This window comes from Ambystoma mexicanum, chromosome 8 (genome assembly GCF_040938575.1).
Source record: "Ambystoma mexicanum isolate Mex_15411 chromosome 8, UKY_AmexF1_1, whole genome shotgun sequence".
NCBI classification, from domain to species: domain Eukaryota; kingdom Metazoa; phylum Chordata; class Amphibia; order Caudata; family Ambystomatidae; genus Ambystoma; species Ambystoma mexicanum.
The window spans coordinates 62,294,072-62,308,631 of record NC_090929.1 but is presented as its reverse complement, the minus strand read 5'-3'; positions in this window follow the sequence as shown (position 1 = coordinate 62,308,631).

The following is a 14,560-nucleotide window of genomic DNA, read 5'->3' as shown; positions in this document are numbered from 1 at the left end:
GTAGGGAATCAGTGACAGCACGTTTGTACAGATCTGTTCCCCCTGTGGCTTTCCATCTTTCCTTGGTGTGCAGGGTACTCTAGGAGAGGTAGGGATAGAATCAGTGAAATCACTTCTGTATAGTTCTGTCCCCTCTGTGGAGCCATCCTTTCCTTGGTGTGCAGGCTACTGTGAGGGAGGCAGGGGTAGAATCAGTGACAGCACTTCATTACAGATCTGCCCCTATGGCTGTCCATCCTCTCCTTGTGCAGGGTACTGTGGGGAAGGTAGGGGTAGAATCAGTGAAAGCACTTCTTTACAGATCTGCCCCCCCCTCAACCCCTATTTGGCTATGCATCCTTTCCTTGGCGAGCAGGGTACTGTGGTGGAGGTAGATCTTGAATCAGTGACAGCGAGCCTCATTAATATCTGTGACAGTGCTTCTCTACAGGCCTGTACCCTCTGTGGCTCCATGACTTCCTTGTTGTACAGGATGCTGTGCAGGAAGTGTATTTTGAATCAGTGACAGCTAGCCTCATTAATAAATATGTGACAGTCTTTATCTACAGGTCTGTCCCCAGTGTGGCTCCATCATTTTCTTGGTGTGCAGATTACTGCACTGGTGGTAGATGTTGAATCAGTGACAGCGAGCCTCTAATATCTGTGAAAGTAATTCTTTACAGGTCTGTCCACTCTGTGGCTTTCTATCCTTTCCTTGGTGTGCAGAGTACTGTGCTGGAGGTAGATGTTGAATAGGTTACAATGAGCCTCTAATATCTGTGACAGTGCTTCTTACAGGTCTGTCCCCCCTGTGGCTGCTCATCCTTATCTTGGTGTGCAGGGTACTGTGGGGGAGGTAGGGATAGAATCAGTGACAGCACTTCTTTACAGGTCTGTCCCCTCTATGGCTTTCCATCCTTTCATTTCAGGGTACTTTGGTGGAGGTAGGGGTAGAATCAGGGACTGCACTTTTTCACAGACCTGTCCCCCTGTGGCTGTCCATTCTTTCCTTGGTAAGGGTACTGAGGTAGGGGTAGAATCAGTGACAGCACGTCTTTACAGATCTGTCCCCCCTGTGGATCAATCTTTTCCTTGGTGTGTAGGGTACTCTGGGGGAGGCAGGGGTAGAATCAGTGACAGCACTTCTTTATAGTGCTGTCTCCCCTGTGTCTGTCCATCCTTTTCTTGGTGTGGCAGGTACTGTTGGGGGACGAGGGGGGGGGGGGGGGGGAGAATAGAATCAGTGATATCACTTCTTTACAGATCTGTCCCACCCATGGCTGTCCATTCTTTCCTTGTGCAAGGTACTGTGGTGGAGGTAGGGGTAGAATCAGGGATAGCACTTCTTTACAGATATGTCCCCCCTTTGGCTGTCCATTCTTTCCTTGGTAAGCAGGGTACTGTGGGGGGGGGGGTAAGGATAGAATTAGTGACAGCACTTATTTTCAGATCTGTTCCCCCTGTGCCTTTCCATCCTTTCCCTGGTGTGCAGAGTACTGTAGGGGAAGGTACGGGTAGAATCAGTGAAACCAGTGACAGCACATCTTTACAGATCTTTCCCCCCTGTAGCTGTCCATTCTTTCCTTGTGCAGGGTACTCTGTTGGAGGTAGGGGTAGAATCAGTGATGGCACCTCTTTACAAATCCGTCCCCCCCGTGGCTGTCCTTCCTTTTCTTGGTGTGCAGGGTACTGTGGGGGAGGTAGGGGTAGAATCAGTGACAGCACTTCTTTACCAATCTGCCCCCCCCTGTGCCTGTCCATTCTTTCCTTGGTAAGCAGGGTACTGTGGGGGAGGTAAGGATATAATTAGTGACAGCACTTATTTTCAGATCTGTTCCCCCTGTGGCTGTCCATCCTTTTCCTGGTGTGCAGTGTACTGTGGGAGAGGTAGGCGTAGAATCAGTGATAGCACTTCTTTACCAATCTGTCCCCCCTGTGGCTGTCCTTTCTTTTCTTGGTGTGCAGGGTCCTGTGGGGGAGGTAGGGTATCTGTGACAGCACTTTTTTACAGATATGTTCCCCCTGTGGATGTCCATGCTTTCCTTGGTGTGCAGGGTACTGTGGGGGAAGGTAGGGGTAGAATCAGTTAAATCAGTGGCAGCACATTTTTACAGATCTGCCCCCCACACCCACCTGTGACTGTCCATTCCTTCCTTGCTAGGGGTACTGTGGTGCTGGTAGGGATAGAATCAGTGATGACACTTCTTTACAGATCTGCCCCCCCCTGTGGCTGTGCATCCTTTACTTGGTAAGCAGGGTACTGTAGGGGAGGTAGGGGTAGAATCGATGACAGCACTTCTTAACAGATCTGTCTCCCCTGTGGATGTCCATGCTTTCCTTGGTTTGCAGGGTACTGTGGGAGATGTAGGGGTAGAATCAGTGACAGCACTTCTTTACAGATCTGTCACCCCTGTGCCTGTCCATCCTTTCCTTGGTGTGCAGGGTACTGTGGGGGAAGGTAGGGGTAGAATCAGTTAAATCAGTGGCAGCACATTTTTACAGATCTGCCCCCCACACCCACCTGTGACTGTCCATTCCTTCCTTGCTAGGGGTACTGTGGTGCTGGTAGGGATAGAATCAGTGATGGCACTTCTTTACAGTTCTGCCCCCCCCCTGTGGCTGTGCATCCTTTACTTGGTAAGCAGGGTACTGTAGGGGAGGTAGGGGTAGAATCGATGACAGCACTTCTTAACAGATCTGTCTCCCCTGTGGCTGTCAATCCTTTTCTTGGTGTGCAGGGTACTGTGGGGGAGGTAGGGCTAGAAACAATGACAGTACTTCTTTACATATCTGTCGCACCTGTGGCTGTCCATTCCTTCCTTGGCAAGCAGGTTACTGTGGGGGAGGTAAGGATAGAATCTGTGACAGCACGTTTTTACAGATATGTTCCCCCTGTGGATGTCCATGCTTTCCTTGGTTTGCAGGGTACTATGGGGGAGCTAGGGTATCAGTGACAGCACTTTATTACAGACCTGTTCTCCCTTTGGCTGTCCATCCTTTCCTTGGTGTGCAGGGTACTGTGGGGGAAGGTAGGGGTAGAATCAGTTAAATCAGTGGCAGCACATCTTTACAGATCTGCCCCCCCACACCCACCTGTGACTGTCCATTCCTTCCTTGCTAGGGGTACTGTGGTGGTGGTAAGGATAGAATCAGTGATGGCACTTCTTTACAGATCTGCTCCCCCCCCTGTGGCTGTGCATCCTTTACTTGGTAAGCAGGGTACTGTGGGGGAGGTAGGGGTAGAATTGGTGACAGCACTTCTTAACAGATCTGTCCCCTTTGTGGCTGTCCATCCTTTCCTTGGTGTGCAGGATACTCTTGGGGGAGGTAGGGAATCAGTGACAGCACGTTTGTACAGATCTGTTCCCCCTGTGGCTTTCCATCTTTCCTTGGTGTGCAGGGTACTCTAGGAGAGGTAGGGATAGAATCAGTGAAATCACTTCTGTACAGTTCTGTCCCCTCTGTGGAGCCATCCTTTCCTTGGTGTGCAGGCTACTGTGAGGGAGGCAGGGGTAGAATCAGTGACAGCACTTCATTACAGATCTGCCCCTATGGCTGTCCATCCTCTCATTGTGCAGGGTACTGTGGGGAAGGTAGGGGTAGAATCAGTGAAAGCACTTCTTTACAGATCTGCCCCCCTCAACCCCTATTTGGCTATGCATCCTTTCCTTGGCGAGCAGGGTACTGTGGTGGAGGTAGATCTTGAATCAGTGATAGCGAGCCTCATTAATATCTGTGACAGTGCTTCTCTACAGGCCTGTACCCTCTGTGGCTCCATGACTTCCTTGTTGTACAGGATGCTGTGCAGGAAGTGTATTTTGAATCAGTGACAGCTAGCCTCATTAATAAATCTGTGACAGTCTTTATCTACAGGTCTGTCCCCAGTGTGGCTCCATCATTTTCTTGGTGTGCAGATTACTGCACTGGTGGTAGATGTTGAATCAGTGACAGCGAGCCTCTAATATCTGTGAAAGTAATTCTTTACAGGTCTGTCCACTCTGTGGCTTTCTATCCTTTCCTTGGTGTGCAGAGTACTGTGCTGGAGGTAGATGTTGAATAGGTTACAATGAGCCTCTAATATCTGTGACAGTGCTTCTTACAGGTCTGTCCCCCCTGTGGCTGCTCATCCTTATCTTGGTGTGCAGGATACTGTGGGGGAGGTAGGGATAGAATCAGTGACAGCACTTCTTTACAGGTCTGTCCCCTCTATGGCTTTCCATCCTTTCATTTCAGGGTACTTTGGTGGAGGTAGGGGTAGAATCAGGGACTGCACTTTTTCACAGACCTGTCCCCCTGTGGCTGTCCATTCTTTCCTTGGTAAGGGTACTGAGGTAGGGGTAGAATCAGTGACAGCACGTCTTTACAGATCTGTCCCCCCTGTGGATCAATCTTTTCCTTGGTGTGTAGGGTACTCTGGGGGAGGCAGGGGTAGAATCAGTGACAGCACTTCTTTATAGTGCTGTCTCCCCTGTGTCTGTCCATCCTTTTCTTGGTGTGGCAGGTACTGTTGGGGGACGAGGGGGGGGGGGAGAATAGAATCAGTGATATCACTTCTTTACAGATCTGTCCCACCCATGGCTGTCCATTCTTTCCTCGTGCAAGGTACTGTGGTGGAGGTAGGGGTAGAATCAGGGATAGCACTTCTTTACAGATATGTCCCCCCTTTGGCTGTCCATTCTTTCCTTGGTAAGCAGGGTACTGTGGGGGGGGGGGGGGTAAGGATAGAATTAGTGAGAGCACTTATTTTCAGATCTGTTCCCCCTGTGCCTGTCCATCCTTTCCCTGGTGTGCAGAGTACTGTAGGGGAAGGTACGGGTAGAATCAGTGAAATCAGTGACAGCACATCTTTACAGATCTTTCCCCCCTCTAGCTGTCCATTCTTTCCTTGTGCAGGGTACTCTGTTGGAGGTAGGGGTAGAATCAGTGATGGCACCTCTTTACAAATCCGTCCCCCCCGTGGCTGTCCTTCCTTTTCTTGGTGTGCAGGGTACTGTGGGGGAGGTAGGGTTAGAATCAGTGACAGCACTTCTTTACCAATCTGCCCCCCCCTGTGCCTGTCCATTCTTTCCTTGGTAAGCAGGGTACTGTGGGGGAGGTAAGGATATAATTAGTGACAGCACTTATTTTCAGATCTGTTCCCCCTGTGGCTGTCCATCCTTTTCCTGGTGTGCAGTGTACTGTGGGAGAGGTAGGCGTAGAATCAGTGATAGCACTTCTTTACCAATCTGTCCCCCCTGTGGCTGTCCTTTCTTTTCTTGGTGTGCAGGGTCCTGTGGGGGAGGTAGGGTATCAGTGACAGCACTTTTGTACCGATATGTTTGCTCTGTGGCTGTCCATCCTTTCCTTGGTGTGCAGGGTACTGTGGCGGAGGTAGGGATATAATCAGTGACAGCACTTCTTTACAGATCTGCCCCCCTCACCCCGTGGCTTTCCATCGTTTCCTTGGTGTGCAGAGTACTTTGCTAGAGGTAATTATTGAATCGGTTACAGGAAGCCTCTAATATCTGTGACAGTAGTTCTTTACAGCTCTGTCCCCTCTATGGCTTTCCATCCTTTCCTTTCAGGGTACTGTGGTGGAGGTAGGGGTAGAATCGGTGATGGCACCTCTTTACAGATCTGTCCTCCCTGTGGCTCTCCATCCTTTCCTTGGTGTGCAGGGTACTGTGAGGGAAGGTAGGGGTAGAATCAGGGACTGCACTTTTTCACAGACCTGTCCCCCGTGGGTGTCCATTCTTTCCTTGGTAAGGGTACTGAGGTAGGGGTAGAATCAGTGACAGCACGTCTTTACAGATCTGTCCCCACCTGTGGCTGTCCATCCTTTCTTTGGTGTGCAGGGTACTGTGGGGGAAGCAGGGGTAGAATCAATGACAGCACTACTTTACAGATCTCTCCCTCCCCTGTGGCTCCATCCTTGCCTTGGTGTGCAGGGTACTGTGGGGGAGGCAGGGGTAGAGTCAGTGAGAGCACGTCTTTACAGATCTGTCCCCCTGTGGCTGTCCATCCTTTCCTTGGTGTGCAGGGTACAGTGGGGGAGGCAGGGGTAGAATCAGTGACAGCACTACTTTACAGATATGTCCCTCCCTGTGGCTGTCCATTCTTTCCTTGTGCAGGGTACTGTGGGGGAGGTAGGGGTAGCATCAGTGACAGCACTTCTTTACAGATCTGTCCCCCCCGTGGCTGCCCATCCTTTCCTTGGTGTGCAGGGTACTGTGGGGGAGGCAGGGGTCGAATCAGTGACAGCACTTCTTTATAGTGCTGTCTCCCCTGTGGCTGTGCATCCTTCTCTTGGTGTGGTGGGTACTGTTGGGGGACGAGGGGTGGGGGGAGAATAGAATCAGTGATATCACTTCTTTACAGATCTGTCCCACCCATGGCTGTCCATTCTTTGTGGTGGAGGTAGGGGTAGAATCAGGGATAGCACTTCTTTACAGATATGTCCCCCCTTTGGCTGTCCATTCTTTCCTTGGTAAGCAGGGTACTGTGGGGGGAGGTAAGGATAGAATTAGTGACAGCACTTATTTTCAGATCTGTTCCCCCTGTGCCTGTCCATCCTTTCCCTGGTGTGCAGTGTAATGTGGGAGAGGTAGGGTATCGGTTACCACACTTCTTTACAGTTCAGTTCCTCCCTGTGGCTGTCTATCCTTTCCTTGGTGTTCAGGGTACTGTGGGAGAGGTAGGGGTAGAATCGGTGACATCACATCTTGACAGATCTGTCACCCCTGTGGCTGTCCATCCTTTCCCTGGTGTGCAGGGTACTGTAGGGGAAGGTACGGGTAGAATCAGTGAAATCAGTGACAGCACATCTTTACAGATTTTTCCCCCTTGTAGCTGTCCATTCTTTCCTTGTGCAGGGTACTCCGGTGGAGGTAGGGGTAGAATCAGTGATGGCAGTTCTTTACAAATCCATCCCCCCTGTGGCTGTCCTTCCTTTTCTTGGTGTGCAGGGTACTGTGGGGGAGGTAGGGGTAGAATCAGTGACAGCACTTCTTTACCAATCTGTCCCCCCTGTGGCTGTCCATTCTTTCCTTGGTAAGCAGGGTACTGTGGGGGAGATAAGGATAGAATTAGTGACAGCACTTATTTTCAGATCTGTTCCCCCTGTGGCTGTCCATCCTTTCCTTGGTGTTCAGGGTACTGTGGGAGAGGTAGGGGTAGAATCAGTGACAGCACTTCTTTACCAATCTGTCCCCCCTGTGGCTGTCCTTCCTTTTCTTGGTGTGCAGGGTACTGTGGGGGAGGTAGGGTATCAGTAACAGCACCTTTGTACAGATATGTTCGATGTGTGGCTGTCCATCCTTTCCTTGGTGTGCAGGGTACTGTGGGAGAGGTAGTGGTAGAATCAGTGACATCACTTCTTTCCAGATCTGTCCCCTCTGTGGCTCCATCCTTTCCTTGGTGTGCAGGGTACTGTAGGGTAGGAAGGGGTAGGAATCAGTGACAGCACTACTTTACAGATCTGCCCGCTCCCCCGCCCCCCATGCCCGTGACTGTCCATCCTTTCCTTGTTGTGGAGGGTACTGTGGGGGAGGTAAGAGTAGAATCAGTGACAGCCCTTCTTTACAAATCTGCCCCCCCCCCTTTGGTTGTGCATCCTTTCCTTGGCGAGCAGGGTACTGTGGCGGAGGTAGATCTTGAATCAGTGACAGCGAGCCTCATTAATATCTGTGACAGTGCTTCTCTACAGGCCTATAGCCTCTGTGGCTCCATAATTTCCTTGTTGTGCAGGAGGTGTATTTAGAATCAGTGACAGCTAGCCTCAGTAATAGATCTGTGACAGTCCTTATCTACAGGTCTGTCCCCAGTGTGGCTCCATCATTTTCTTGGTGTGCAGATTACTGCGCTGGTGGTAGATGTTGAATCAGTGGGCCTCATTACGACCCTGGCGGAAATCGCGGTGCTAAATGCACCGCGGAGCACGGCGGAAAGCTGCCGATAGCGCCATGGAGGTTGGCGGATTTTCCGCCCCATGCCGACCTTGGCGGGGCGGTAAATCCCCATTCCCCATTTTACCCTTCCCCATTCCCATTTTTGCCCCATAGGGTATAATGGGAGTGGGGAAGGCGTTAATTGCGCCACCGCAAAATACGGTGGCGTAATTAACATCAAGGTCCCGTAGCGCCATGGATTTCTCCGCCCGGAAAAACCAGGCGGAAAACGTTCCATAGCGCTACGGGAACTCGTAGTAGGGCGGACGGGTCCGCCGCGAATAACGCTGGCGTAAACCCACTCCGCCAGGGTCGTAATGAGGCCCAGTGACAGTGAGCCTCTAATATCTGTGACAGTAATTTTTTACAGGTCTGTCCCCCCCTGTGGCTTTCCACCCTTTCCTTAGTGTGCAGAGTACTGTGCTGGATGTAAATGTTGAATCAGTGACAGCGAGCCTTATAAACATCTATGGCAATATTTGTTTACAGGTCTCTTCCCCTACACTTTACACCCTTTTCTTAGTGTGCAGGGTACTGCAGGGAAGGTAGAGGTTGAATTGGTGACAGAGCTTCTTTACATGTCTGTCCCCCGACACGCTTCATCTTTTCCTTGGCATGCTATGTACTATGGAGGTGGTAGGGGCTTGAATTGACGGCATGCAGCCCATTTGACATTTGTGACAGGGTTTCTTCACAGGTGTAGTCCTTTACACTTTCTGTTTTTTCCTTATGGTGCTGTGTACCACTGCAGAGGTTAGGGATGAGTCATTGGCAGCCATCCCCATTGAGTGTGAGTCTGTGACTGCACTTCTTCAGAGGTCTGTCTCCCTACACTTGTCCATACTTTCCTTGGTGGTGTAGGTATTGTAGGTCATGTAGGGACTGGCTTGGCGACAGCCGCCCTGTTAAGACTGCCAGTACTTATTTACAGGTACGTTTCCCTACTCTTTTCATGCTTTCCTTGGTGTACAAGGCACTGTGGGATAGGTACGGGTTAAATATATGGCAGGCAGCCCTTTTAAGACCAGGTGTCTGTGACAGTGCTTCTTCACAAGTCTGCCCTCCCCCTACACCAGGGCTCTGAAACTTGGGCTCTCCTGATTTTATGGATTACAACTCTCATTAGCCATAGCTAGAAAAGTCAATGGTGAGCCTTTCTGGGATTTGTAGTCCAAAAAAATTGCGAGTGCCGCCAATTGCAGACTCCTTCCCTACAATGTGTGCTGGGTAAATTGGGTAAGGTAGGAGGACCAGGAGTTTGTGACAGCACTTCTTCATAGGTCTAGCCCTTCCCTTGGTGTGCTGGATATGTTTGGTAAATTTGGTGTTGAATTAGTTTTATTCTGCCCCTTAAGACCAGCAGTTTGGGATAACACTTCTTCGCTGGTCTGGCCCCCTACACCACTTGCCCCTCCCTTGGTTTGCTGGATATATTTAATAAAGACGGGGTTGAATCGGTGTCAGGCTACCCCATAAGACCAGGAGTTTGTGACAACGCGTCTTCACAGGTCTGGCCCCCTACACCACTTGCCCCTCCCTTGGTTTGCTGGATATATTTGGTAAAGTAGGGATTGAATCGGTGTTGGGGTGACTCTTAAGACCAGGAGCTTGTGACAAGGCGTCTTCGCAGGTCTGGCCCCCTACACCGTTTGCCCCTCCCTTGTTGTGCTGGATATATTCTGTAAAGTAGGGATTGAATCGGTGTTGGGGTGACTCTTAAAACCAGCAGCTTGTGACAAGGCGTCTTTCGCAGGTCTGGCCCCCTACACCGTTTGCCCCTCCCTTGGTGTGCTGGATATATTTGTTAAAGAAGGGGTTGAATCGGTGTCAGGCTGACTCTTAAGACCAGGAGTTTGTGACAACGCGTCTTCACAGGTCTGGCCCCCTACACCGTTTGCCCCTCCCTTGGTCTATTGGATATATTTGATAAAGACGGGGTTGAATCGGTGTCAGGCTGCCTCTTAAGACCAGGAGTTTGTGCCAACGCGTCTTCACAGGTCTGGCCCCCTACACCGTTTGCCCCTCCCTTGGTCTATTGGATATATTTGATAAAGACGGGGTTGAATCGGTGTCAGGCTGCCTCTTAAGACCAGGAGTTTGTGCCAACGCGTCTTCACAGGTCTGGCCCCCTACACCGTTTGCCCCTCCCTTGGTCTATTGGATATATTTGATAAAGACGGGGTTGAATCGGTGTCAGGCTGCCTCTTAAGACCAGGAGTTTGGGACAACGCTTCTTCACAGACCCGCGGCGGCGGGTAGATTTGCGCTGCTGGATGGAAATGACAGCTGCTGTAAACAGAGCTATTTATACAGCTCTCTAATAACCAAATGACAGTCTAAGAAGCTGCTCTATTAATAGGGCCAGATAGGGCCAGTCTTGATACCGAGCTCTCGGGATGCTGAGGTCAGCAGATAAGGGAAGGTTACACTCCATGCTCACGGGAGCACCCCTCGTGTTCAGCCCTCGCAAAGATTACAATGCCCTCCCGGCTTCCACTTCCAGTCTGGTGATTGCAGTGCTCTGCTCCACTCCTCACTATCACCACGTTCTCCACTGTACACTGCACCACTGGGACCCGTGCTGACACCAGTGGACACTACAGCACTATCCAGCACTATCCCCTATACGTCATCATTATACCTCAAACTGCAATACTGGACTCTGCTGCACGCCTCCGCTATTCCCACGCACAGTCACTGCTGGACTATACAGCACCCATCATCACTTCCCCACACATGGGCACTGCTTGACTCTGCTGCACGCCTCCGCTATTCCCACGCACAGTCACTGCTGGACTATACAGCACCCATCATCACTTCCCCACACATGGGCACTGCTTGACTCTGCTGCACGCCTCCGCTATTCCCACGCACAGTCACTGCTGGACTATACAGCACCCATCATCACTTCCCCACACATGGGCACTGCTTGACTCTGCTGCACGCCTCCGCTATTCCCACGCACAGTCACTGCTGGACTATACAGCACCCATCATCACTTCCCCACACATGGGCACTGCTTGACTCTGCTGCACTCATCACTATTCCTGCACACTACCACTGCTCCACTCTGCTGCACTTCTTGTCACTACCCCAACACTGTCTGCTGTACCTTCTCCTTGGCACACACGGACTGTTCAACTCTCCAACACTAGTTCCCATGTTTTTACTGCAAGCGTCTGCTGCACACGTGACCACTGGACCCGGTCCACAGACTCTGGCACTCCTTCAGTGAACACCACCTGTACTCCACAGGGAAACATATGCACTCTACTAGTTAGAATATACCAGCTCTTATACATTCTGCATCCTAAGCTCCCACCCCCCAATCCACTCTCTACTCTGCAATACGAAGAGGGGTGCAAAATAGGACAACCTCAACGACCCCTGCAAAATCACAGAAAACATTGGCTACCCCTCCGTTGAAGTCTTCCCTACAATGTATTATTTATTTTTGCACACTGTACATAGACTCGGCACTGTACTGTTAGGTTGAGAAATAATAGTGGCTTGAATGTACTGTACTATGTGAGCCTTAAAATACTGTGAACCGAGCCGGACAGCCCGTGTTAAGAGTAGGCCTTGTGTGGACAAGCGGCGGCTGGCCACCTCTGCCAGAGGCTCGATGGACAGAGCTGTGGGCCCCTCTGCTGCCAGTTTTCATGCCTCGCACTGTAGCAATAAGACCGTCTCACGCCTCGGTACTGAATATACTGTGAAACAGCAGCCTGTGAATCACGCAGAATGACTGTATAGTACTGTGCAATGTGTGAACGAAACAGACAGTGTAAAGCAACTGCTTCAAAATATCTATATTTTTAAATAAAATTGAATTTTCAATGTTTGTTTGTTTATTCATTGGTTATGCGCACCAGACCCGTAGGTAAGAGGGCGCTGCAGTAAGAAGTTGCGAAGCTTACATAGTTACAGTGGCCTTGAACGATTCTTTTGTGTAAGTTGCCCTGGGAATGCCTGTCTTTCAGTGTTCCCCATCATCTGGATCGGAATCCTCCGTAATAATTTAAAACGAAAACTAAACCAGTGGCTCACATTGTATGGCCTATCCACCTCACACCAGACTACTTAGCCTGCTGGGGCGGTGTTCACAAGACCAATCCACTAGTGTGTGCCGCACTAAGTTAGTCCAAAACACACTCAATGCTAACGTTGCAGAGGAGTCTGGCTTCACTCTGAGGCTGCGAGTGGCCTGGTATCATGGTGCAATTAGGCCCACTCAAGCACACAACAAATGCATAACACAACAAACACTGAAAAGATGCATACTTTTTCATATCATATGTTAGGGAGATTTATTTCACAGCCCACTGATAAACACTTAATCAGTAAGGTTAGTAAGACAATGGTAACATCAATTGGCCAAAAAGGTCCCAGTGTACAAGGAAAGCAAGTGATACGAGTGATACCTTACTCACAATGTTACTCAATGGCATAGGGAGGGGAAGCAGCCAGAGAGCACCCTCCAAGGAGATATCAAGACCAAGGTGCGGGAACCAGCAGGCTCGGAAGAACTGGATGTAGAGGGAGCACAAAGGCCACTCAAGGCAATGGAAACCAAGGTGGGGGGGACCTCAAAACTCCACTACTCCCAGGCCCAGGTGACCCCTGTTCAAGAATCCAAGCAATATATCAGGACTTGAGGGTAAGTACATGACGCTCTGGATGTGGAAATTTGGCTCAGGAACCGCAGTAAAACGGCGAGTTTACGTGCCAAAATTAGGTTGGACTAGTTGCATTTGGAACCTTCGAATTGTAGGAACTCGAACCCACGACCCAGCAAATATCCTAATGGCCTAAAGGATCAACACAAAGTAGACACTGGAGGATGACCCGCACCAGCATCTATAAAGTGGACAGCAGCCCAGTGCCACTTAATCAATGACAGCTCAAGGAACAGGAAAGGGCAGCCAGCTAGCAAGACACTCTCCCACTACAGGGGCAACAACACACAGTTTCAGAAAAAAAGGGTATGCATTTTCACACCTTACCTACACAGTTTTAAACATTTCACACGCATTCTGTTTTCAGTGTTTTAACCGACCACCATTTTTTCCAACTACAATGTGTATTTGCAACTTCCTGGTTATGCCTCATGTTTGACAGTGCCTTCATGGCTTGCATACCAAGTGGCAAATACAAAAATATGTTCCCATTGTTAGATTGGTGAAATTCCCACTGTTTTCTGAGCGGGCCTCTTGCTCGATAATAGGTACCAATCGTCTGTGCTCAGACATCCAAAGTGCCATACATGCGGCCTGTGTCCATACTCATTCCCGCTTCTGAAACATTGTGGCCAAAGGCTACGGTGTAGGTCTTAAAACATGAAACTGCAGTAGTAGCCACATACCCATCATACATGAACATTTGGCTGCTACAATGGTTCAGAGCCCCCAAATAAGTACACAGGCAGCATGTGCGGTAACTCTGGATGGCTGTGCACAAAGGATTGTTACTCGCTATCGAGCAAGAGACACATTTAGCCTGCAGTGGAAATGTCACCATTCTAACAATGGTACCATATTGTTGTATTTGCCTAGTATCTAGTAATGAACTCTAGAAGATTGAAGTCTCCAATTTTCTAACCTAAGAAAATAAACGTTTGAACATTGAAGTCTCTAATCTAGGAGACAGACATTTCTTGTACCTTACACAATAAGTGGTCTTTTCTATTCACTTGCTTTTATTGTATGAACATGATCTTTTTTCAGCTTCCTTTCTGTATTAAACCCTGTTGACACTCTACATATTCCTAAGCAATATTATGACCTTACCCCATAAGAGTAATTTAAGAAAATCTTCCTAAGGAAATCTCTTTGCTCTATGTTCCTTACGCATATTAATCGTTGTTGATCTCAAATCTGTTTTATGTTATTATAGACATCGATTGTTGTCGACCAAAAAACAAATAACGGCCCCTTTGAATTAGTTTATCGTTTGTAGTGTTTGTCATTTTAGACCGTCATGCAAGGAACACTTCACGGGATATCTGGCATGGATACCTGCATCTATGAAATCCAATTCAATAAAGAGTAAATCAAAAAAGCCCCTCGGTGGAACTTATACTTGTTTGCATGAGTAAGGAACTATCAAACATGAAGCACAACTAGGAGAAAATTGGACATTGCACCATGTCTGCATTGGGAACATGTCTGCATTGGTTCCAAAATTGAGCGGTGGTGGGGTACCAGCAAGCGCTGTGGTGGGGTACCAGCAAGCCACCCGATTTGCAGGACTAAAACTCCCCCCCTTAGGCACATGGGGCAGATGTATTTGCCAGTGAGGGATGACTGGCAAATACTTTCCACAAAGGAACAGCCAGTCCAGACAGCTAAAAGGGTGGCAGTAAGTGAAGGTGGTGTCCGGGATGGAAATTCACCAGTAGGGAAGTAGCAGGTTGCCAGGGTACAGCTAGTATGGCCACACCAGGGCCCTCAGCAACAGCCCTTCTTCAGCAGCAGTCTTCCAGGTGTTTGGGTTCAGAATCTGGGGAGTGCACACTGATAATGCCTACTCCCAGGGGCCGGCCTTAGCCAGCCCGCCAATCAGATCACCAGCAAGCAATGAAAGGTTTTGGCAGCCAGCTAATCAGGTTGGCTCTAAAACCGCCAAACACACTGGGGCACACACGGTGCATGAGG